General features: G+C 38.2%; 1 long non-coding RNA gene across 1 annotated transcript in view; it reads right to left on the minus strand.

Annotated features, from left to right (window-relative positions):
- Nucleotides 1-1,254: 1,254 nt before the first annotated feature.
- The window catches only part of LOC123466147, a 37,928-nt gene continuing 12,283 nt past the window's right edge, over nt 1,255-26,899 (minus strand). The window contains exon 3 of the long non-coding RNA XR_006641390.1: nt 1,255-2,982. This is a non-coding gene — a long non-coding RNA (uncharacterized LOC123466147). The remainder of the gene's footprint in view (nt 2,983-26,899) is intronic.

Consider the following 26,899-nt stretch of genomic DNA (forward strand, 5'->3'; position numbering starts at 1 on the left):
ATAGACTGTGATTCTATAAACTAATTTAGAGCATAGTCAGTCATAAATATATGGGTAAATATTTAGAGGGCATTATGCTAAGTAAAATAAGTCAGAGAAAGACAAACACTGAATGATATAATTTACATGTTGAATCTAAAAATTGCACAAACTAGTGCATATAACAGAAAAGAAATAGACTCACAAAAAACAAACTAGTGGTTACCAGTGGTTACCAGAGAGGAAAGTGGGGAGGGGCATATAGGGGTAAGGGATTGAGAGGTACACATATGATGTATAAAATATGCTACAAGGATATATTTTACAACAAACAAGATATAGCCAATATTTTATAATTACATAAATGAAGTATAACCTTTAAAAATTGCAAATCATTATATTGTAACTTGTGTAATGTTGTACATCAACTGTATGTCAATAAAACAAAAATAAAAATACTGGGAAACCAGGAAAAAACGCAAATTATAATCTCTAAAACAATCAACAAAACAAAGTAGAGTTAAAAAGCCAATAAAATAAACTACTAAAACTATCTGATTAACCTAAAATATGGAATAAAAGAAGATATGGGGAAATCATAAGTAAATAAACAATCCAGCCAATCTGAATAAAAACAAATAGCAAAATGATAGACTTAAACCTAACAGATTAATAACTACATTAAACAAAAATGGACTGAATACTTCAATTAAAAGTGAAAGATGACTGGACTGAAAATAAAAAATAAGAACTATATCCTTTCTAAAAATACTGCTATTTAAATTTAAAGATAATCTAAAAGTAAAAGAATGAAAGATGATTTATCATACATATAATAAACATAATGAAACTGGAATGACATATTAATAGTAAAGTAGAATTTAAGGCAAGTATTTTAAGAGATAATAAAAGTCAGTTCATAATGACAAAATCGGTAATTTCTTAGGAAGACAACAATTAGAAATTTATGTGCCTATCAAGAGATCTTTGAAAAACATCAAGCAAAATTGAAAGACATAAAGGGAGAGACAGACAAATCCACAGTACTCATTAACATCTTTAACATTCCTCTCTGAGCAACTTACAGAAGATCCAGAAAATAAAATCAGTAAGAACATAGAAAATCAGAGCATTATTAACTACCTTGACCTAGATAACATTTACAGAGCACTACACTCATCAAAGAGCAATTACAAGAAGACACATACTCTTCAAGTGTACATAGGATGTTCAAAAAAGAGACTATGTGCTGAGCCATTAAAAAAAATTCTCAAAATGTTTTAAAAGATTGCTGTATTAGGGTCTGTATTCTTTGACACACTGGAATTAAACAGAAATCAATAAAAAATATTTGACAAAAAACAACAAAATCCTGTAAGGCAATTATCCTTCAATTAAAAAATAAATATAGTTTTAAAAAATCTATAAAACCCTATGTATTTAGAAATTAAACAGTACACATAGAAGCAATGCATGGATCAAAGTTACAGAGATTTTAAAAAGTATTTCAAACTGAGTGACAGTGAAAACACAACGCATAGAAATGTGCTGCATACAACTAAAAGAGTAGGCAGTGAGAAATGTGTAGACTTAAGTGCTTATCTTAGAAGGGGAGGTGCATGTTTTAATCAACAGTCTGCTTCCATCCTAAAAACCTAGGCAAATTAAATTCAACATAAGTAGAAGAAAGGAAATTCTACAGAAAAGAGCTGAAATAAATGAGATGAAAAACAAGTAGTAGATAAGATTAAAATCCAAGGCAGTTTCTTTGAAAAGATTAAAAAAGATCAACCCCTTATACAAAATTATATGGAAAAAACAGGGAGAAAGCACAATTATCAACATCAGGAATGAAAGAAGGAACATCAGGGCAAATCTTACAGCTTAGAAAGGATGATAAGACTACTGTGTTATGTGAAAAAAAAAATATCAAAGTGCAAAAAAGAAGCTACAGGTTGCCTTTAGGTAAGTAAGAAGGGAAAAAAAAACTTGTAGAAATCTCATTTGCACAAGAAGAAACATAGAAATGATAAACTAGAAATGGAAGAGATTGATTACCTGTGGTGCAGGTACAGGGTTGGAGGAGTGACACTTTTGAGTATAATTTTTTGTACAGTACTGACTATTAAAATATATTTTTAGTGTACATAAAATATAAATAAAATAGACAAGGATTGGGGAAATAAAATGGAATAGAAACAGAAACAAATGAACATAATTAACTCAAATGAATAACATAATCCCGGTGAAGAAGAAAACTGAACCATTCCAAGTTAACTACTGAATAACTTACTTTTGCTCTCTACCCTCAAACTAAAAACAAAAACAGTAACACAGGGTAGATGCTAGACAATAGATGTGCTTTTCAGTTTTAGCAAAACTAAATTGACCAAATTAAGCACTGCAAATTCAAATACTAGTTAGAAATACTAAAATTACATGCACTCTAGGACAAAGGAAATAATATATTTTGGATAATTAGAATTAAGTTTCTCAATGTCAGAGAAAAGAATGATAAATTTGGAAAAGGGGAGTGAAGAACTCTATAACATTGGAAATATCAGTATGAAGTCACAGTTCTATACACAGGTGTGTATGCTTTTTGATGTACATACCCACAAATATCTACGAAGTTCTTATCTAAGTCTACTTAGGGGACTTACAAGCATTGACACCCAGTAACTTGTCATGTCCAGATCATAGTTTTAAAATATGGCCCTCAATGAAAGGACCTATGGCTCTTTGGAGAAAGGCTGACTCCAGGACTGGGGCAGACCAAGTGAAATATGAACCTGGAGCTTTCCATTAGTAAGAAAGTGCTCAAAGAATGACTGTGTATGTGTGCTCAGCTGCTTTAGTCACGTCCGGCTTTTTGCGACCCCATGGACTGGAGCCTGCCAAGTTCTTCTGTCCATGGGATTCTCCAGGCAAGAATACTCCAGGATGATTAGTATACATCAAAGGACACAGCAACTAGTTGAAAGTGAGTCTTTCTGGCCAACTCTAGGAAAATTTGAGGAAAAATAATAAATCATATCAATAGATCTTGTCCAACAAATAAGAATCCAAGAGACAATAAATGAGAAAATTAGATGGGAGATACGAAAAAAAAAAAAAAAAAAACTTTCTACACTACAATGCCAACTAAAATGTAGAAAGGAATGATGAGATGTAAAAGTCACGATTTGTGAATCACCACAGTAATAATTGTCTCAGGCTAGAACCATTGATTGATGCTAAAACTAATAGGTGAGTGCTTAACGAGAAACAGATTATTTTCATTGTCTCAAAGTATTAATACTTTCTAATTACGAGGGGCAAAGTAGCAACTTTAAGGTGGAGAAAACTTGTAGACACTGACAAACTCAAGTGATGAAAGTTGACAACACCATAAACAATTCCAATAGATATAATATGCCTACTGATTTGATTTGCTGGAAAGGATACATCATTTCTGAGATACTTCTGACAGAAACTTACAACTCAAATATAGTAACAAGAAGATTACTTTTCCAAAGACAGAAATTAAAGGACATTCTACAAAAATGTCAAGGTTATGAGAGACAAAGACTTAGAAACTAGCAGACTAAAGGAAACTAAAGAGACAACACTCAAACAAAATGTGTGGACTGGAACTTGGAACAGAAAACTTTTGCTTTTGTTGATTTTTTTTTTCTTTTCCCTATGAAGGCTATTTAATTAAGTAATTGGTAAAATTTGAATCAAGTTTGTGTATCAGGTAATAGTATTGTACCAGTGTTAATTTCCTGATTTTGAAAAATGTATTATAAAAGAGAACATCTTTGTTTTTAGGAAAGACACACTGATGTGTTTAGTGGGTAAATGATAATTATATCTGTAATTTACTCAGTACTCTGTACTGAATCCAGAGATTTATATTTATTACATTATATAATATTTGTATACATTTAATAGATACACATGTATAAAAGGAAGCTAAAGAGAAAACAAAGCACATGTATTAAACGTTAACATTTGAGGAATTTGATTAAAGAGTACATTGTTTGTATTATTTTTGTGACTGTTGTTTAACTCTGGAATCAAGCCCACAATATCTCTGAGGTATGCCTGCATATGCTTGAAATGATGTCTTTTTATTCTGCAACCTCTAATGTATTAGAGAAGAGATCCTCAAAAGAACAGGAATGGCTTATTACAAGCAGTATGTAATAATGCCGAAAAGGTCAGTGAATACATAGATCCTCAGCTATTTTGCGCTGAGTTACCCCAGGCAATGCTCCCCCACCTTATCCCCTTTCTCCAATCCAGACCTCAGTTCCTGGAAGGAAATACTGGCATCTAGAACCCAAACAGATGCTGTTTCACTCACCTAATATAAACGACAGTGCTATGCAGTGGTTTGATATGATTTCAAATGCATTTGTTTATAACAAACATGATGATGTTCTTAAGAGTGAAATTGTTTTCAAGAATGAATTTATCATTTTGATATAGTAAAAGGGAAATTGTGCATCAGGATGTCAACGTGTCTGTGTTTTCTGATAAGTCCTCTAGCTCAGGTGCAGAGAGGTCCTGCTGGGGGCTTATCAAGCAACTATTAAAAAGCAACTATGGAGAGGGAACATTTAGACTATAAACACCCACATTTGTGATGACTATTCAAGAGTGGCTGGTTTGGACAAGGCCAAAAAAGATCTTCACGATCCAGATAATCATGATGGTGTGATCACTCACCTAGAGCCAGACATCCTGGAATGCAAAGTCAAGTGGGCCTTAGAAAGCATCACTCCGAACCAAGCTAGTGGAGGTGATGGCCTTCCAGTTGAGCTATTTCAAATCCTGAAAGATAATGCTGTGAAAGTGCTGCACTCAATATGCCAGCAAATTTGGAAAACTCAGCAGTGGCCACAGGACTGGAAAAGGTCAGTTTTCATTCCAATCCCAAAGAAAGGCAATGCCAAAGAATGCTCAAACTACCACACAATTGCACTCATCTCACATGCTAGTAAAGTAATGCTCAAAATTCTCCAAGCCAGGCTTCAGCAATATGTGAACCGTGAACTTCCTGATGTTCAAGCTGGTTTTAGAAAAGGCAGAGGAACCAGAAATCAAATTGCCAACATCTGCTGGATCATGGAAAAAGCAAGAGAGTTCCAGAAAAACATCTATTTCTGCTTTATTGACTATGCCAAAGCCTTTGACTGTGTGGATCACTACAAACTGTGGAAAATTCTGAAAGAGATGGGAATACCAGACCACCTGACCTGCCTCTTGAGAAACCTATATGGAGGTCAGGAAGCAGCAGTTAGAACTGGACATGGAACAACAGGCTGGTTCCAAATAGGAAAAGGAGTATGTCAAGGCTGTATATTGTCACCCTGCTTATTTAACTTATATGCAGAGTACATCATGAGAAACGCCGGACTGGAAGAAACATAAGCTGGAATCAAGATTTCCGGGAGAAATATCAATAACCTCAGATATGCAGATGACACCACCCTTATGGCAGAAAGTGAAGAGGAACTAAAAAGCGTCTTGATGAAAGTGAAAGAGGAGAGTGAAAAAGTTGGCTTAAAGCTCAACATTCAGAAAACGAAGATCATGGCATCTGGTCCCATCACTTCATGGGAAATAGATGGGGAAACAGTGGAAACAGTGCCAAACTTTATTTTTTTGGGCTCCAAAATCACTGCAGATGGTGACTGCAACCATGAAATTAAAAGACGCTTACTCTTTGGAAGGAAAGTTATGTCCAACCTAGATAGCATATTCAAAAGCAGAGACATCACTTTGCAAACAAAGGTCCATCTAGTCAAGGTTATGGTTTTTCCTGTGGTCATGTATGGATGTGAGAGTTGGACTGTGAAGAAGGCTGAGCGCCGAAGAATTGATGCTTTTGAACTGTAGTGTTGGAGAAGACTCTTGAAAGTCCCTTGGACTGCAAGGAGATCCAACCAGTCCATTCTGAAGGAAATCAGCCCTGGGATTTCTTTGGAAGGAATGATGCTAAAGCTGAAACTCCAGTACTTTGGCCACCTCATGTGACGAGTTGACTCATTGGAAAAGACTCTGATGCTGGGAGGGATTAGGGGCAGGAGGAGAAGGGGACGACAGAGGATGAGATGGCTGGATGGCATCACTGACTCGATGGACGTGAGTCTGGGTGAACTCTGGGAGTTGGTGATGGACAGGGAGGCCTGGCGTGCTGTGATTCATGTGGTCGCGAAGAGTTGGACACGACTGAGCAACTGAACTGAACTGAACTTTTGGCTGATCTAAATACCTCTCCAAAGACCTTGAGGCATTAGCTCCTGCCATGATAAAGGCTCTTCTTTTACTGGCATTGGTGAAAGCCTGTGTAGCAGCCCTGTGAAGACAATCATCTTGCCTGTCAACACCACCATATCACTCCCTAGCAACATGTTCTAGCAACTCAAAGGTTTTACTTTTGTTTGGCCAACAGATGGTTAAACCATTTATGTCTGAGAACCAACTCCATAAAGATAGTCCTCAAAGTACATTTGAACTTTATCCTGTCACCTCCCCTCTGGGGAACAATAATGTAATTAATCTATTGTTTGTTTGGAGCATATTGTTTGTTGGCTTGTTAAGCCATTATTCTGTACCTACTAGCTGGTGAAATTATTTAAACCCCATAGTAAATCTGTGTTTAAAACGTTGGCAAAGACAGTCTCACTCTCTGAGCCTCATTTGCCACCCTAAAATCAGAGAGATGATAAATAAGAAAAAGGGGGGAAAATGTAATTTGGGAATAAATAAAGGAACCACAATGTTTTAGTGGAAATGAGACATTTGAGTCATTTTTATAAAAGAATTTCTTTCACTTTTGGTGGGATAATCAACCAGGATGGCATTTACAAAGAGGCAATTTGGCAACCTTAAACAAAATGACATTGAGAATTTCTTTTTCTCAGCAATTTCACTTCTAGGAACCCATTCTGGAGAAACAGGAAATGTTTTGCATCTGTAAACTCCATCAGCTTGCCTGCTTCTGCACAGCCTAAGGATAATCAGATTAGGCATGAAAGGCTGGACCCAGAAGCTCCACTACATCAACCAAGCTCAATACTCTAATTACATAAAATTAGACAAAAATAAATCTGCCAGATTACTATTAATTTTAATGGCATCATTCCTGTTGCTTTTAGTGGCATCTTAGCATCTTGGATCATCTTCTCAGATGATGATCTGAGAAGGCCTGTACCTTCTTGAGAGCCTGGGTTCTTAAGACCATTTCTTTCTCCTACTGTAATCAATGTGTGTGTAGATTTTCTAATAGAACAGTATAAAAAGTTAGTGTTAGGGACATTTCTGTAGTTCAATATACTAAGAAATATAGGTTGCAGTGATGAGAATATAGCAAACATTGTGGAAATTTACAGTATCTTTGAGGAGATCCTCAAAAAAAATATGCAGAGTCTCTTTGAATCTAGCAAATATCAGAGCTTTTAAACACTATAGAATATGGCCTCACTCACGTGGATGTCATAATACACATAGAGAGGTTATCTTTCAGAGTCTAGAGCTATGTTACAGTCCTCTCTTATATCCCCCTCCTGCTTTTCCTAATTCCTCATCTTTCACATAACAAACCCACATTTTTCTAAATAATTTTTCTGGGGTCACTCTTTTTCCTCTCAGCTTAAAATGCCTGCTTTCCCTTGATACAAAAGGGAAATACTTCTAATGCACCATAAAAAATGGTTACAGCTAACTCAGATTCTAAAAAAGAAAATTATTAGCTATAGAATATTAAGCATATTAAACTTTCAGAGTCTTCTTATTGGTAAAATGGATAACTGAGGTATCTACCTCGTATATGAATCTGAGGATTAAATGAAGTCATCCACCCTTAATAGGTCTGCAGGAAGAACTGACTCTTTCATTTTTAGTAGTAATATATTAATAGCTTCACTTGGAGAAGGTTCCTGACTCTCTTTCTTGACTACCTTCTGATTTACTCAACCTGTAGAATAACTAAAAAGGAGAGGACTATAAACAATCCATATTCGTTTCTTCTTTCTTCTCCTCCCCCATCCCCATAATATCTAAACAAATAAATTGCTTAAACATATTTTATTTCAGAAGTTGTGGAAGGGAAATTTCCTAAGTAGGATCAGCACTATTGGTAGAGAAAGAATAGAAGGAGTTAAGGTTCATGCTAATGCCATGTTCATTTCAGACATCTAAAGACAGGCTTCAAGTCTGTAGATGGGAGGGTCACCTGCTTATCTCTTCAACATCCAGCTACTCTTTAACTAGGCACAAGCTGGGCAGCCATGAGACCCTATATAATCCCTCCAAACTACACCCTAAACTACCTGAGAAGTTGCTCCTTCTTTGTACAAACTGCTCACAAAAATTTAAACAAGGCAGAGTTGTATTCCAAGTTTCATAAGCACAACATTTATACTTTTAAATATGTTCAATATTCAGAAATATTTTATATGAGAAATACATACTCTTCCAAGAATGATTTTCTTTGACAGACTCCAAAGGTCCAATGTAGATATTGTGTGGTTTTTAATATTCATAGAATATAGTATACTAAGTTAAATCCTTAATGTCCTATAAAATGCATTCATTTTTTTTTCCTTCAATTGAGTTCAATTCAATTTTTCCTCAATGCCTACTACAATTGAGGTAGTCCTCTGCTTATCTTCCTCCTAACTTTGAATTTAATCCCCATCTGTTCAGAAATTTTTGACTTGTAGAGTTATGAACCAATAACCATTTAAACCAATAATCAATGACCCCATAAAAGACTGACCCAGACATGCCTGTGAGTGTCCAAGAATCTCTGGTGGAGGCGTGGGCTGGCGGTGGCCTGCTGCAGGGTGGGGGGCACTGAATGCAGCAGTGTGTGCATGGGGCCTTTCGAAGGAAGTCACCATTATCTTCATTACATCCAACATAGTTTGGAGGTACAAACAACAGGGAGGGACCACAGTCCTGCCCATCAACAGAAAATTGGACTAAAGACTTACTGAACATGGCCCACCCATCAGAAGAAGATTCAGGTTCCCCCCTAGTCAGTCTCTCCAAACAGGAAGCTTCCATAAGCTTCTTATCCTTTTCCATCAGAGGGCAGACAGAATGAAAACCACAATCACAGAAAACTAATCAAACTGATCACATGGACCACAGCCTTGTCTAACTCAATAAAACTATGAGCCATGCGATGTAGGGTCACCCAAGATGGATGGGTCAGGGTGGAAAGTTCTGACAAAATGTGGTCCACTGAAGAAGGGAATGGCAAACCACTTCACTATTCTTGCCTTGAGAACCCCATGAACAATATGAAAAGGCAAAAAGATATGACACTGAAATATGAACTCACCAGGTCAGTGGGTGCCCAATATGCTACTGGAGAAGAATGGAGAAAGAATGAAGAGACGGAGCAAAACTGAAAACAACGTCCAGTTGTGGATGTGACTGGTGATGGAAGTAGAGTACAATGCTGTAAAGAACAATACTGAATAGGAATCCGGAACATTAGGTCCATGGATCAAGGTAACTTAGAAGTGGTCAAACAGGAGATGGCAAGAGTGGATGTTGACATTTTAGGAGTCAGTGAACTAAAATGGACTGGAAAGGGCAAATTTAATTCATATGACCATTATATCTACTACTGTGGGCAAGAATCCCTTAGGAGAAATGGAGTAGCCATCATAGTCAACAAAAGAGTCCAAAATGCAATACTTGGGTGTAATCTCAAAAATGACAGAATGATTTCTCTTCGTTTCCAGGGCAAGCCATTCAATATCACAGTAATCCAAGTCTATGCCCCAACCAGTAACGCTGAAGAAGCTGAAGTTGAACAGTTCTATGAAGACCTACAAGACCTTCTAGAACTAACACCCAAACAAGATGTCCTTCCATCACAGGGGACTGGAATGCAAAAGAAGGAGGTCAAGAGATACCTGGAGTAATGGGCAAATTTGGCCTTGGGTACAGAATGAAGCAGGGCAAAGGCTAACAGTTTTTTCAAGAGAACACTTTGGTCATAGCAAACACCCTCTTCCAACAACACAAGAAAAGACTCTACACATGGACATCACCCAATGGTCAATACTGAAATCAGATTGATTATAATCTTTCAGCCAAAAATGGAGAAGCTCTATACAGTCAGCAAAAATTAGACTAGGAGCTGACTGTGGATCACATCATGAACACCTTATTGCCAAATTCAGAATTAAATTGAAGAAAGTAGGGAAAACCACTAGACCATTCAGGTATGACCTAAATCAAATCCCTTACTATTATATAGTGGAAGTGACAAATAGATTCACAGGATTAGATCTGATAGACAGAGTGCCTGAAGAACTAAGGATGGAGGTTTATAATACTGTACAGGAGGCAGTGATTAAGACCATCCCAAAGAAAAACAAATGCAAAAAGGCAAAATGGTTGTCTGAGGAGGCCTTACAAATAGCTGAGAAAAGAGAAGCTAAAAGCAGGAGAAAAGGAAAGATATACCCATTCAAACACAGAGTTTCAAAGAATAGCAAGGAGAGATAAGAAAGCCTTCCTCAGTGATCAATGCAAAGAAATAGAGGAAAACAATAGAATGGGAAAGACTAGAGATCTCCTCAAGAAAATTGGAGATACCAAGGGAACACTTCATGCAAAGATGGGCACAATAAAAGCCAGAAACGTTATTTACCTAACAGAAGTAGAAGATATTAAGAAAAGGTGGCAAGAATACACAGAAGAAGAGTACAAAAAAGATCTTAATGACCTGATAACCACAATGATGTGATCACTGTCCTAGAGCCAGACATCCTAGAGTGCAAAGTCAAGCGTGCCTTAGGAAGTATCACTACAAACAAAGCTAGTGGAGGTGAGGGAATTCCAGCTGAGCTATTTCAAATCCTAACAGATAATGCTGTGAAAGTGCTGCACTCAATATGACAGTAAATTTGGAAAACTCAGCAGTGGCCACAGGACTGGAAAAGTCACTTCTCATTCCAATCCCAAAGTTCAAACTACTGTATAATTGCACTCATCTCACACGTTAGCAAAGTAATGCTCAAAATTCTCCAAGCCAGACTTCAACAGTATGTGAACTGTGAAATTCCAGACATTCCAGCTGGTTTTAGAAAAGGCAGAGGAACCAGAGATCAAATTGCCAACATCCGCTGGATCATCGAAAAAGCAAGAGAATACCAGGAAAACATTTCTTTCTGCTTTATTGATTATGCCAAAGCCTTTGACTGTGTGGATCACAACAAACTGTGGAAAATTCTTCAAGAGATAGGAATACCAGACCACTTTACCTGCCTCCTGAGAAATCTGTTTGCAGGTCAAGAAGCACAGTTAAAACCGGACACGGAACAATGGACTGGTTCCAAATTGGGAAAGGAGTGTGTAAAGGCTGTATCTTGTCATCCTGCTTATTTAACTTATATGCAGAGTACATACATCATGTAAAATGCTGGGCTACATGACACACAAGCTGGAATCAATAATTTATGGCGAGAAATATCAATAAACTCAGATACGTAGAAAGTGTAGAAGAACTCAAGAGCCTCTTGATGAAAGTGAAAGAGGAGAGTGAAAAATCTGGCTTAAAACTCAACATTCAGAAAACTAAGATCATGGCATCCGGTCTCATTGCTGCTGCTGCTGCTGCTGCTGCTAAGTCGTGTCAGTCATGTCTGACTCTGTGCGACCCCATAGACAGCAGCCCACCAGGCTCCTCCATCCCTGGGATTCTTCAGGCAAGAATACTGGAGTGGGTTGCCATTTCCTTCTCCAGTGCATGAAAGTGAAAAGTGAAGTCGCTCAGTCATGTCTGACTCTTCGCAACCCCATGGACTGTAGCCCACCAGGCTCCTCTGTCCATGGGATTTCCCAGGCAAGAGTACTGGAGTGAGTTGCTATTGCCTTCTCTTTCCAGTCTCATTACTTCATGGCAAATAGATAGGGAAACAATGGAAATAGTGAGAGGCTTTATTTTTTGAGGCTCCAAAATTACTGCAGATGATGACTGCAGCCATGAAATTAAAAGACACTTGCCTCTTTGAAGAAAAACTACGATCAACCTAGACAGCATATTAAAAAACACAGACATTACTTTGCCATCAAAGGTCCATCTATTGAAAGCCAATAGTCGTGTATGGATGTGAGAGTTGGACTATAAAGAAAGCTGAGTGCAGAAGAATTGATAATGCTTTTGAACTGTGGTGTTGGAGAAGACTCTTGAGAGTCCCCTGGACTGTAAGGAGATCCAACCATCCCATCCTAAAGGAAATCAGTCCTGAATATTAATTGGAAGGACTGATGCTGAAGCTGTAGCTGCAATACTTTGGCCACCTGATGCTTAGAACTTACTCCTTAGAAAAGACCCTGATGCTGGGAAAGATTGAAGGGAAGAGGAGAAGGGGATGACAGAGGAAAAGATGGTCGGATGCCATCACCGACTCAATGGGCATGAGTTTGAGCAAGCTCTGGGAGTTTTTGATGTACAGGGAAGCCTGGTGTGCTACAGTCCATGGGATCACAAAGAGTCGGACAGAACTGAAAAACTGAAATGAACTGAACCATTTAAACAGCCAGTCCAGCAGTCTCCCATCTAGGGGAAGTGTCCTGAGTTTGGGGTGCAGACTGGAAAGTGGGCTCTGGAGTTATAAGTAGAAACCCTGCTTCTGCTTGCTGATACTTTTCTCAACTTGTAGGAGTAACTTATAGTAGTAGGCCTTTTATGGACTGTAAGTAAGTGAAGTCACTCATTCGTGTCCAACTCTTTGCAATCCCATGGACTGTAGCCTACCAGGCTCCTCTGACCATGGGATTTTCCAGGCAATAGTACTGGAGTGGATTGCCATTTCCTTGGCCTGTACAACATGGCTAATACCTGCATCAATGTTATCAGGTTGTTTTGGGGACTAAATGAGAAAGCAAATGTCAATCACTTAGCACCATGCCTAGTTTACAATAAGGACTCAATTTATTGTCATGTTCAGCAACTATCTCCTGGAAATAGCCTGAAATAAGATTTAAGAGATATTTATTTTTACCTAGGTTTACTGAGAAACCTGTATGCAGGTCAGGAAGCAACAGTTAGAACTGGACATGGAACAACAGACTGGTTCCAAATAGGAAAAGGAGTACATCAAGGCTGTATATTGTCACTCTGCTTATTTAACTTATATGCAGAGTACATCATGAGAAACGCTGGGCTGGAGGAAGCACAAGCTGGAATCAAGATTGCCGGGAGAAATATCAATAACTAGATATGCAGATGACACCACCCTTATGGCAGAAAGTGAAGAGGAACTCAAAAGCCTCTTGATGAAAGTGAAAGTGGAGAGTGAAAAAGTTGGCTTAAAGCTCAACATTCAGAAAACAAAGATCATGGCATCTGGTCCCATCACTTCATGGGAAATAAATGGGGAAACAGTGGAAACAGTGTCAGACTTTATTTTTTGGGCTCCAAAATCACTGCAGATGGTGACTGCAGCCATGAAATTAAAAGACACTTACTCCTTGGAAGGAAAGTTATGACCAACCTAGACAGCATATTCAAAAGCAGAGACATTACTTTGCCAACAAAGGACCATCTAGTCAAGGCTATGGTTTTTCCAGTGGTCATGTATGGATGCGAGAGTTGGACTGTGAAGAAAGCAGAGTGCTGAAGAATTGATGCTTTTGAACTGTGGTGTTGAAGACTCTTGAGAGACCCTTGGACTGCAAGGAGATCCACCCAGTCCGTTCTGAAGAAGATGAGCCCTGGGTGTTCTTTGGAAGAAATGATGCTAAAGCTGAAACTCTGTACTTTGGCCACCTCATGCAAAAAGTTGACTCATTGGAAAAGACTCTGATGCTGGGAGGGATTCGGGGCAGGAGGAAAAGGGGACAACAGAGGATGAAATGGCTGGATGGCATCACCGACTCAACAGACATGAGTTTGAGTGAACTCCGGGAGATGGTGATGGACAGGGAGGCCTTGTGTGCTGTGATTCATGGGGTCGCAAAGAGTCAGACATGACTGAGCAACTGAACTGAACTGAGGTTTATCAATGACCACCTTTTTGTTTAGCTACTTTCCTTTCCTAGTTTTCCTTTTCCTCAGCTGTACATGTGAATGGATAGATCAATATTTTTTTTAGAATTTTTTAATTGAAGTATCTTTCACTACAATAAGCCAATTTTCCTGGGTTATTTTAGCTCTAAAATTCTTTTAGAATCTTTTCTTACTTATTCAGAGTCAATAAGGTGAATATCAGTAATCCTTTTATTCTTTTGACACAGTGATTATAACAAACACTTCAAAGACTCAGAAAAGCACACTGGAAAGACTGTCATGTGCTTGTCAGTAATGTATCTGTGACAGCTGCAAATAACAGATTATGATACAGTGCTATTCATACTCTAATAAGGGAAATTCAAGGTGCTGTTGGAGAGAGTGTGTAGAAAGAGCTTACAGTGATCCCTGAGCAGAAGTAACATCCAAACTGAGAACTGGTATGTAGCAATTACTCTCAAAACACAGGGATAACCTCAGTGTATTTAAAATATGAGTTTTAAAGAGAATGTATTTGGGGGGGCCAACAACTTTCTACTTTTTAAAAAATGTTTGTATTGTTAGTATACTATATCACTGATCTCCAGATAAGCAATTTTTTTTTTTTTTTAAGGCTAGGTGGAAAGATAGGGAAAAGCAATTGGACATTGATCACAAGGGTTTTTCTTTTTCTTTTTAGGTAAAAATTGTATATTACACAGCCATACTTAATTTTCTTGAAAAAAATATTCCTTACACATATTCTTTAATATGTCATAACACTGCCTAGTGGAAATATTAGGAACTTAATGTCTAAGTTAATACAAGAAAAAACACCTGATAAAAATTCTATCACATTAGGTAGAATTTTGTTTTTAAAGAGCATAGATGAGAAACATCTACTTGGCCTGTTAGAGAAGTAATTTTCACCAAAAATAGGGCAAATAAGAATAGAAAGAAAGCCATGTAATTGATAGTAACAAGACAAAGCCAGCCTTGACTGCAAAGTATACATCATACATTTAGGTTTGGAAAAAATAGTTACTTTAGGGACATTTGTGCTTTTTTTTTTTTTTTTTTTTCCAGCTTTAATTTGACTCAATTAACAGACTACCTACATTTCAGGTATTTCCTGCTAGATGAATTAGTGGGTTATAATTTTTGAAATAAATATCCAGCATTTCTTCACCCACCTAAAAGAAAATGAGAATGTGGTTTGTTGAACTACTACATACTTGGCTTTAAAAAAACCCCACAAAATTAGTAAAATAAGATATATTGTAGCTATAAACTTCATGTCTACTTAGAACATACAGGGAATTTTTGAAAGGAATAAAAATAAATCATTACAAGTTAATTATCTTGAAGATTTATGTAACTCCAGCTCTATCATGTAATTATTTTTAAGGGAACAGAGTTCAAGACACACTGCTGCTGCTGCTGCTGCTAAGTCCCTTCAGTTGTGTCCGACGCTGTGCAACCCCATAGACCACAGCCCACCAGGCTCCCCCGTCCCTGGGATTCTCCAGGCAAGAACACTGGAGTTGGTTGCCCTTTCCTTCTCCAATGCATTAAAGTGAAAAGTGAAAGTGAAGTCACTCAGTCCCGTCCAACTCATAGCGAGCCCATGGACTGCAGCCTACCAGGCTCCTCCAACCATGGGATTTTCCAGGCCAGGGTGTTGGAGTGGGTTGCCTTTGTCTTCTCTTCAAGACACACTATTCTTTTTTAATTGGGATCAAAAATCTTTCAGAACTTCCTTTCAGAACACACTTGGGACAACTGTAGGTAAATGATACATGCTCAATGAATATCTTTCTTTTTCTGCAGCATTAAAGTTGTCTTGGCACCAAAACCTTAGATTTGAGGTTGAAACTTAATCAGTGTTTCTGAAACCCTCAGGTCAAGTAACTAATGTATAGTCGATCCCAGGCTGCTCAAGTGCCCATTCTTAGAATGCTCACCAGAAGCCAGAGCAAAAACACTGTAGACAGACATAGGAGCCTCAACTGCCCGAGATTTCTATCAGATAAAACACCACTGAGAAAAGAACATAATTTAAAAAGTATTAAATACACAGGAAACTCTCCATCATTAATGAGAATTAAACATAATTGGATGGTTAAAACCCCCAAGAACTTTGGATAGCAGGAAATCTAAAGAGACTATACAATAACTCTAAGACAATTAAAAACATCAACCATTAAGAAATCAAAAAGAATAAAAAATTGAGAGAAATAGAACTTTAAATACTAAGTAATGGAAGACCTAAAGACAAGTAATAAAGTTACTGAAATTTAACAATTTTCTAACTACCAGGTGAGCAAGAATTAGAAAAGCTGCCAATATCAAGTGTTGGTAAGGATGTGGAAGAATGCAGAATGGAAACTCATTCCTATAATTCCAGTTAGAAATGCAAATTGGTACAACCACATGAAGCAAACTGCTATTACTCTAGGAAATTGAAGATATTCACATTCATTTATCCTCTACCCAATTCAGGAATTCTCTTCCTAATCAAATACCCTAGGGAAATTTTTGCCCTTCTGCAATAAAATTTGTACAAGAATTTCTATAGAAGTATCAACCACAAGAGAATTGAAAAATTGTGGTGTATTTACATAATACAATGCTACAAAATAGAGAAAAAGGAATAAATAGATATCAACATAAATGGATATCAGGAAAAAACACTTCAAGTTGAAAACCAAAGTATGACTCCATCTTTATAAAAAGTCAAAAATGTGTAAGACTAGATACTATGTTATTTAGATAGTAATAGTTATGCATTTTAAAAGGAAAAGGATGCTAAATTAAGAGATCAAACTTTGCCTGATTTCAAAATAAACAAACAAAAAATTTTATTTCAAGTAAGAAACAAGTTTATTAAGGTGTACTTAAATAGATCTAATTTCCATTTTTTCTTTATCTGTACCCATTGTCTCCTTTAGCTGATCTATTTTTTGTGGGTGGGGTAATTTCTAGTTTATTCTTCTGATATTTTACCTTATATACAAAAAGCAGCATACTATATCTTATATTTTATTTATCTACTGTAACAATCAGGGTTCTTCAAAGGAAAAGAACCAATAGGATACATAAAATTCGCAGGCTAGAAATTCAGGAAAGAGCTGATGTTACAGTCTTGAGTCTGAAACCTGTAGGGCAGGCCAGCAGGCTGGAAACTCAGGCAAGAATTCTGTGTTACAGTCTAGAGGCAGAATTCCTTCTCTGAGAAACCTGGATTTTGCTCCAGTGGCCTTCAGCTGATTGGTTGAGGCTCACCTACATTGTGGATGCTAACTTGCTTTCCTTAAGGTCAACTTCCCTGAGAGCTCAATTGGAAAAGATCCGCCTGCAATGCCGGAGACCTGGGTTCAATCCCTGGGTTGGGAAGATCCCCTGGAGAAGAGAAACGCTACTCACTCCAGTATTCTGGCCTGGAGAATTCCATGGACTGTATAGTCCATGGTGTCGCAAAGAGTTGGACATGACAGAGTGACTTTCACTTTCACTAAGGCCAACTGATTGTAAATGTTAATCATATCTAGAAAATGTCTCCACAGCAACATCTAGATTAGTATTTGACCAAACAAGTGAGCACCACAGCCTAGACAAGATATCATATAAAGTTAACCATCTCATCTACTTCCCTTCCTTTTGTTCTTACTTTTCCATTTGACCATCTAGCCTAGAGATGTGTCTATATATGTGGTCAAGTATAATATGTCAAATATTTTGCTTCATTTTTTAAATAGCAGCTTAACACTCTATTGTATAGATACATTTATTTAACCAGATGATTCTATTGTTTTATAAATATGGCACAATAAAAAATCCTTCCCATACATTGCTTCATATTTGTTCCAGCATATTTTAGGAATAGATTCCTAAAAGGCATATACATGCATAATTTTCTTTCATGTCATCAAATTTCCCCTCCATTGGGGTCAGATCTATTAGCACTCTGCCCAGCAACACTGAAGAAAGCCTGTTTAGCCATAATCTCATCAAAAGCAAATTTTTTTAAAAAATTTGTAAAATGTATATTTTTTTCTCAGTTGGATAAGAATGGAATCTCAGTGGAATAAGAAAAATCTCGTTCTACAAAAGGGTGGGAAACTTGCACCTCCCAGTCCCAGGCCAGAGCCACCCTCCACTAAGGGGATGTCAGGAAACTCATCTGAAGTCCTAAATCATCACCATTGAATGAGGGGTAGGAAACTTGCTCTCAAACAAGACTCCCTGATACAAGACAGAATTTGGCAGCCCAGAGGGAGGAACAGGAATATTGAAAAAATCCCACCCCTGAGGCTAAAGTACACAGGACCTGAGACAGAGGCTAGAAATGAGTAAGAACTCATCAAAAGGCTCACAGTGAATAATGATCAGTGTCAGGATTTTCCGAGGATCAGATCAGCTTCCCTGGAATATCATGAATCTCCAAACAAGAAATCAGAAGCTGATGGCAATGGTGCACGCTTACTAGGGGAACAACCACCAATGGCCAATGCAGACTGAACTCTTAAGTGAGCTTCTTCAAGTGGAAGAAGAAAACAGGTTTGGCATTTCCTTTTAAAGGAGGCAACTCTTTAAGTGGAGAGTCCTATACCTATTTGGTAGCTTGTATTTTTACAGGTCCTTCACTAGAGGCCCAGTGAAGGGTGAGGATGAAGTGGGAAAGGGGAACAGGTGAAGGTATTCAGGATCTAACTTGGCAGATAAGATCTACCCTGTTGATTTGGTGGAAGAACAAAGCTTTTTAAGAATTGGCAGTCTTGGACTATCTTCTCACTATTTTGCTCTTCTAGCAGTTAAATTGTGCTCTAACAACTGGTTATCACTGCACTGCTCAAGTTATGTGTCTTAAATATTGAGAAGCAATACCATTAGACATGTTTGAGGGAAGAGTCTATTATTTTGTTACCATTTTAGTGACACTTTCACCATTACTTAGGAGCTATCATAAATCGTCAGCAGGTTCACACTCAGTCCCTAGCGGCAGTCACCCTCCACCAGTGACTCATCAAGTTTGGAGAGTGAGCTCCCTACATGACCATGGTGAGCTGAACTTCCTGAATGTTCTTTGGCCATGACCCAGAGAAGACAATGGTACCCCACTCCAGTACTCTTGCCTGGAAAATCCCATGGATGGAGGAGCCTGGTGGGCTGCAGTCCAAGGGGTCGCTGAGAGGCGGACACGACTGAGTGACTTCACTTTCACTTTTCACTTTAATGCATTGGAGAAGGAAATGGCAACCCACTCCAGTGTTCTTGCCTGGAGAATCCCAGGGGCGGCGGAGCCTGGTGGGCTGCCGTCTATGGGGTCGCACAGAGTCGGACACGACTGAAGTGACTTAGCAGTAGCAGTAGCAGAGACATACAGGATAATCTGGCCCTCGAGTAAAATTAGGGAGAGGGAAGGTGCCTCAAAACTTAACAGATGGAATGGTAGGTCTCAGAGTTGAATTCGGTTTGATACAGAGAAATGAATTGATGTGGTATTTCTTTTACTGAGATATGTGGAATGAAATTTATATGCATTACACATAAATGAATTTCAACTATATATCAGGGAATAATTCATCTAATACCAAAAATAAAAGTTCCCAATTTTCTCCAAGCCGCATTTTTAAAAGAATTTTATTCTTTAAATATATGTTTGATTTCAGCAGAAAAGGTTTAAGCACAAGAGGACAATTTGTTTCACATATGTCATGACAATTACATCTCCGACCTGGCCAAGCAGCTGTTCCACTTAGAGTCGTGGAAGGACTAAATTATCTTTCAAAGTTCCCTGGAATACAAATACTGACATTTTTGCAAATATATTTCAGTGTAATGTTTTTGTACCAAATGCTGGAGGTAGACAGAATTGATACAATCCTTTTCAGTAGACATTATTCCACCAACGCTTTCTATTTAAGAGGTCCACTGGAGACTGTGGTAGTTACAGCAGTTTAAGGAGTGTTGGCAAGAGGGAGAAATCCAATAACCTAACTGCCATGAGAAATTAATCTAAATGTTAATACTTCCACATCCCAGACTCCTCTGGGTGTGCGTTTGAAAGAATGGTAGCAAGGCAGAATGTTACTGGGGGAATTGCCAGAGGGACAGCACCAGAGGAAATATTGTACAATCTCTTTCATGATAAGATGGAATCCAATTAGAACCTGGCCACACAGGTAATGTTTTTCAAGTAAATCAATGCATGATCTTTCCAGATGTCTATATCCAGACTCCAACTGAAGGTAAGGAGGATTTTAGTCTAGGTGCTGCTAGAAATGGAATGTTCCTTAGCTGAGTGTCTCTAAATGAGAGAGTATGTTCATCTGTAGGCACTAATTAGGAACCAATGACCTATTAAACCCTGCTACAGTCACTGTAGCTAAGTTATTTCAGTCGTGTCTGACTCTGTGTGACCCCATAGATGGCAGCCCACCAGGCTCCCCCGTCCCTGGGATTCTCCAGGCAAGAACACTGGAGTGGGTTGCCATTTCCTTCTCCGGTGCATGAAAGTGAAAAGTGAAAGTGAAGTCGCTCAGTCACATCTGACTCTTAGTGACCCCATGGACTGCAGCCCACCAGGCCCCTCTGTCCATGGGATTTTCCAGGCAAGAGTACTGGAGTGGGGTGCCATTGCCTAGAAAGTTGTAATTCATCACACATGGAGTATTTTTGGACACATTGCCATTTACAAGTCAGTTTCTCTCTCTCTCTTACACACACTTAAACAGACACATACACACACACCAAAATTCTACATTTGTACTTCAAGAAATTTATAGTTTAGATTGTGGATGAGAGAGTGAAAACAGATGCTGAATATTCCTTAAACAACTAAAAACACACAACTCTAATTTTATACTTTAAACAACATAAAGTTAAACACTTACTGTTCTAGGAATTGTGTTGATGACATATTAAATGGATTTAAAATATATGGAAACAGGTGCTCTGTACAGTGCTAGGAGACAAGGAGGGTGCAATGATTGGCTAAAAAAATAATAGACATCCTTGTTCTCCTGAAATCCACACTTGTTTGGTACCAAATACTGGAGGCAGACAGAACTGATACAATTGGTAAAATAGCTATTAATCCAACATAACCCTACCAGGTGTCACTTCCGCCTGCCATTACAGGAGACATAAGAGACATGGGATAGATCCCTGGGCTTGGATGATCCCCTGGAAGACGGCATGGCAACCCACTCCAGTATCCTTGCCTGGAGAATCCCATGGGCAGAAGAACCTGGTGGGCTACAGTCCACAGGGTCACAAAGAATTGGGCTTGACTGAAATGACTTAGCACACACATTTCTCATCAACTCACTTTCTTCCCCTCTTTTCAACTTTATGAGAAGCATCCTGCTGTGATTCTCTTTTGAATTTTGTTGATCTTGGTCACTGTGGTTATCTATTCTCTCTTCTATGCTTTTCCTTCTTTAAAGATATCAAAGCCTCCCTTCTGCACCCAAGGAGCTGTGGGAGAAGATTACTCCATCCTTCTTAAGGGTAAAATATGTAACTCAGGCATAAACTGATTAGGATATTCTCATCTCTGATTAATCAAAATGGGATCAATAAGAGGTAAGGCATGGGTTTGCTGAAAGTTTAAGCTTCCTTGTTCTAGGAAAATGTCTTAAAGAGACATTTATTACACTGTATCTGGATGAAGAAGCTTGCTGCCCCAGGAACTGTTGGCAGTCTTATTCTGACCACAGAAAAAAAAGCTGGTATGGAATAGGGCTAAGGCAAGAGATGAAGTGATATAGACAGATCTTTGATGGTATCATTGAAATGCTGAATCCAACTAGCACTGAAATGCACTTAATCTCTAGATTTACCAGTTATTTGAGCCAATAAATCTCCTTTATTGTTTAAGTCAATATGAACTAAGCTTTTTCTTATTTGTAGCTGTAATGTATCCTAAATGATATCGATCATCCCATTAAACAGGGCAATTTGGCAATGTTCAGAAGCCTCAAAAATGGATGTACCCTCTGAGCCAGCAGTTCCTAAGGAAATAGTTGAACAGCTATGAAGATTTATAAGCACAAGACTCTTTGCAATACTCTTTAGAATAGTCGAATACTTAGAATGACTTAAATTTCTAATGTACAGCTAATCAAGTAAACTGGACTGTCACGATACTACTGAATACTAAGCAGCCACGGAACTTGATGAAGACAGTGACACATACTTGGCAATAAAAACTGCACATCATACAGAAAAATAGAAATACAATGAGAGCGTGTTTTATTAATTCATTTTTTTTTCCCCAAAAACACAGTATAATAATGGTGCTCATGCCTTTCTGAGTTCTAAGTATTGAGAGCTTTGCACACATTATTGCAGTGCTTTCCAGCCCTGGCTGCATCACAGTCATCTAGAGAACAGTTTAGAAAAAACAGGACAAGCCAGGGCAATACAATGAAGTCAGTACTCTGAGGAAGTGGGGTGATCAGAATCTTTCAAGGATTTTGGGTGATTCTTATGCACAGTCAAGACTGAGAATCATAATATTGCTCTTCCTTGGGACAACATTCCTAGTATTATTTGCATAGTAGTTGTATTCCTCATACAGTTGAGGAAATCTTAGAAAGGTTAAGTAACTAGGTTCCTGTAACATGGAAGAAATCAAACTCTACTCAGGGTTGTCTAATTAGAAAATGACAATCTTGGTGATGATATCAAAATGTCTTTTAGTGAATGAGGATGATTATGTGAGGAATTTGGGTGCCACAAAAAAAGACCAGAAGACACACAGAAGTGTTGTGTCTCTAGGAGGTGAGATTATCAATTACTTAGACTTTCTTTCTTATAGACTGAAATGTCATTTTTAATACTCAGGATGCCTTTGTATTATAAATATATATATATATGCAGGTACATGTGATAGCTTATGGTGAACGATGCCGGATTTGTCATCTCCGAAGAAGAATATTTAGCTTCGGGACCAGGGACAAGCCTTGATCACTCAAGAGCTTTTGTGAAGCAGAATTTTTATTAAAGTAAGAATAGGGACAAAGAAAGCTTTTGACATATACAGCAGAAAGGGGATGGAGAATGCCCCCCCCCTTGCTAGTGTTATCAAGGCCTTATATACTTTTTTCAGACCCACTCCCACAACGTACATCTTAAATTAACAAGATTAGACTGAACAATAGAAAGATCTTACCAGACCCACTCCCATAATATACACTTTAAGATGACAGGATTGGTCAGAAGGTTCTTCTTAAGGAGAAACATGTCCTCAAGCAGGATACATTGTTATATTAACTAAGACAAAGCAATGTAGAAAAGAACATTTGTCCTTTTCTCCTTGAGAGCCCCAGACAGCTTTCTCCTTCTTGAGGGCTCCGGACCCTTTTCTTCTCATCAGGAACCCTGGACTTCTTATCAACCTAACTAGGAATTGACTCTCTCATATGTATGTATGCATATACATGTAAATGTGTGTATACATACACCTATGTATAGGGCTTCCCTGATGGCTCAGATGGTAAAGAATCTGCCTGCAATGCAGGAGACCTGGGTTTGATCCCTGGATCAAGAAGATCCCTTGGAGAAGGGAATGGCTACTCTAGAATTCTTGCCTGGAGAATCTCGTGGACAGAGGAGCCTGTAGGCTACAGTCCATGGGGTCACAAAGAGTTGGATATGACTGAGCGACTAACACTTTCTTTTCCTCATATACCTACATACAGGCCATGTCAGGGTCACTGCTGTGTCACCAGCATTCCACTGCTCTTCCAAACCTCTGCTTCATGTTACTAGCTCATCCGTAGCACTGCTGTCTAGAATAGCACCCCCTCTTCTCCTAGGAGAATCATACTGTGTCTGAATATCAAATTGCCCCCTAGCCTCAGTTTCTCAAATTCTCATTTTGAGTTGCAAGGTAACATTTCCATCTGTATTGAAGATATCCATCAAAACAATAAATAAATAAACAAGCAGCACAATTATTAGAGAAATGCAAATCAAAACTACACTGAGGATATATACATATATATGTATATACACATATGTATGTATGTATACTTACATCTGATTCATGACATTATATGGCAGAAACCAACACAACTGTGTAAAGCAATTACTCTCCAATTTAAAAAAGCTACCAGGACATCAAGTTTTCTTTCCAAATCTATGTGAATTTATATACAAGGCAGTCCATCTCTTCCATTTATAAGCAGATCAAAGTCATAAAAATTGCTAAGCTCCACACTCCTTGACAGTAGGGACTGGGTTTGATTTGTAACATATGATACAAAACAACCAGTTGTACCATAAAAACAATATAGTACAAAACAAAACCTCTAGCTCATATATTCTATCACTCATAAACTATCAAACAACCATCTAGTACCAGCTCCGCCAGGGTGTGGATGACTCTGAAAGCCCTTCAGGGCATCTGCTGGCCTATAGTGTCTGAAGAAGATGTCCTGTTATTCAATGATTGCGGCAACATGGATTTCCTGTAAGTGGTTATGTGTTTTGTGGTGATGATTTCCTCTGGAAAAGGAAGTGATTTTGTGACTCTGAGGCATGGAAGCAAACAAAACAGAAGTTAAAGGAATATAAGATTAGATGAAGACAAGATAATTACCTTATTTACACATAGATAATTCTTCAAGACAACTTAGTATTAAAGATCAAAGATCAATATGATAAGAAATTGAATATTTTTATAAAAAGTGTAAAATGCTCTCCTTCTGTACCCATTTTTTGCCTTTTGAAGATAGCTGGCCAAATATTTTATTTGTGAGCTGTGAGGGTCTTCTCCTCTTTCTAGAAAAAGACTTCAAAATGATTCTGGCAGTCTACCTCTGTCACTGAAAAAGACAACTCAGTTTACTTACTGACAGATTATGAATATAAACTGATACCTTGTGTTTGAAATGAAAATTTATAGACATACATGAATCTATTAAGTTGTTATCCAAGAAATGAATTTTGGGTTTTGAGGAGGACTAAAATGCCTCCTTAAAAACCTGTATGCAGGTCAACAAGCACCAGTTAATGCAGGTCAACAAGCACCAGTTAGAACTGGATATGGAACAACAGACTGGTTCCAAATTGGGAAAGGAGTACATCAAGGCTGTATATTGTTACCCTACTTATTTAACTTATATGCAGAATACATCATGAGAAATGCTGGACTGGATGAAGCACAATCTGGAATCAAGATTGCTGGGAGAAATATCAATAACCTCAGATATGCAGATGACACCACCCTTATGGCAGAAAGTGAAAAGGAACTAAACAGCCTCGTAATGAAGGTGAAAGAGGAGAGTGAAAAAGCTGACAAATATCAACATTCAAACAAAAAATATCATGGCATCTGCTCCTATAACTTCATGGCAAGTAGATGGGGAAACAATGGAAACATAGAGAGACTTTATGTTTTGGGGCTCCAAAATCACTTCAGATGGTGACTGCAGCCATGAAATTAACAGACACCTGCTCCTTGGAAGAAAAGCTATGACAAACCTAGACAGTATATTAAAAAGAAGAGACATTACTTTGCCGATAAAGATCCATGTAGTCAAAGCTACAGTTTTTCCAATAGTCATGTATGGATGTGAGAGTTGGAGCATAAAGAAAGCTGAGTGCTGAAGAATTGACATGTTCCAACTGTGGTGTTGGTGAAGATTCTTGAGTCTCTTGGACTGCAAGGAGATCAAACTAGTCAATCCTAAAGGAAATCAACTCTGAATATTCATTGGAAGGACTGATGCTGAAGCTGAAGCTCCAATATTTTGGTCACCTGATGTGAAGAGCCAACTCATTAGAAAAAAACCCAAATACAGGAAAGATTGAAGGCAGGAGGAGAAAGGGATGACAGAAGATGAGATGGTAGGATGGCATCACCGACTCAATGGACTTGAGTTTGAGCAAGTTCCAGGAGATGGGGGAGGACAGGGAAGCCTGGTGTGCTGCAGTCCATGGGGTTGCAAAGAGTCGGACATGACTGAGCAACTGAAGAACAAACAAAAATAGGGCTGGTAATTTTTGTCTTATTTCTTCCTATAGCTTTTGATGTTTTACCATAATTGCATATTCAATTCGGTTCAGTCACTCAGTCATGTCCGACTCTTTGCAACCCCATGGACTGAAGTATGCCAGGCCTCCCTGTCCATCACCAACACCCAGAGTTTACTCAAACTCATGTCCATTGAGTCGATGATGCCATCCAACCATCTCATCCTCTGTTGTCCCCTTCTCCTCCTGCCTTCAATCTTTCCCAGCATCAGCATCTTTTCAAATGAGTCAGTTCTTCTCATCAGATGGCCAAAGTATTGGAGTTTCAGCTTCAATATCAGTCCTTCTAATGAATATTGAGGACTGATTTCCTTTAGGATTGACTGGTTGGATCTCCTTGTAGTCCAAGGGCCTCTCAAGAGTCTTCTCCAATACCACAGTTCAAAAGCATCAGTTCTTTGGTGCTCAGCTCTCTTTATAATCCAATTCTCACATCCATACATGACTACTGGAAAAACCATAGCTTTGACTAGACGGAACTTGGTTGGCAAAGTAATGTCTCTGCTTTTTAATATGCTGTCTAGGTTAGTCATAACTTTTCTTCAAAGGAGCAAGCGTCTTTTACTTTCATGGCTGCAGTCACCATCTTAATGATATTACTTTGTTATAAAAAACTTTAGCATCTCAAAAAAAAAAAAACCACACACTGAGGTATTACCTCTCAACAGTCAGAATGGCCATCATTAGAAAGTCCACAAATAACAAATGCTCAGGAGGGTGTGGAGAAAAGGGAATTCTTTTATACTGTTAGTGGGAATATAATCTTGTGTAACCTCTATGGAAAATAGTATGGAGGTTCCTCAAAAAACTAAAAATAGAGCTTCTATATTGATCTAGCAGTCCCACTCCTGGGCATATACC

The sequence above is a fragment of the Bubalus bubalis genome, chromosome 9 (genome assembly GCF_019923935.1).
Source record: "Bubalus bubalis isolate 160015118507 breed Murrah chromosome 9, NDDB_SH_1, whole genome shotgun sequence".
NCBI classification, from domain to species: Eukaryota; Metazoa; Chordata; class Mammalia; order Artiodactyla; family Bovidae; genus Bubalus; species Bubalus bubalis.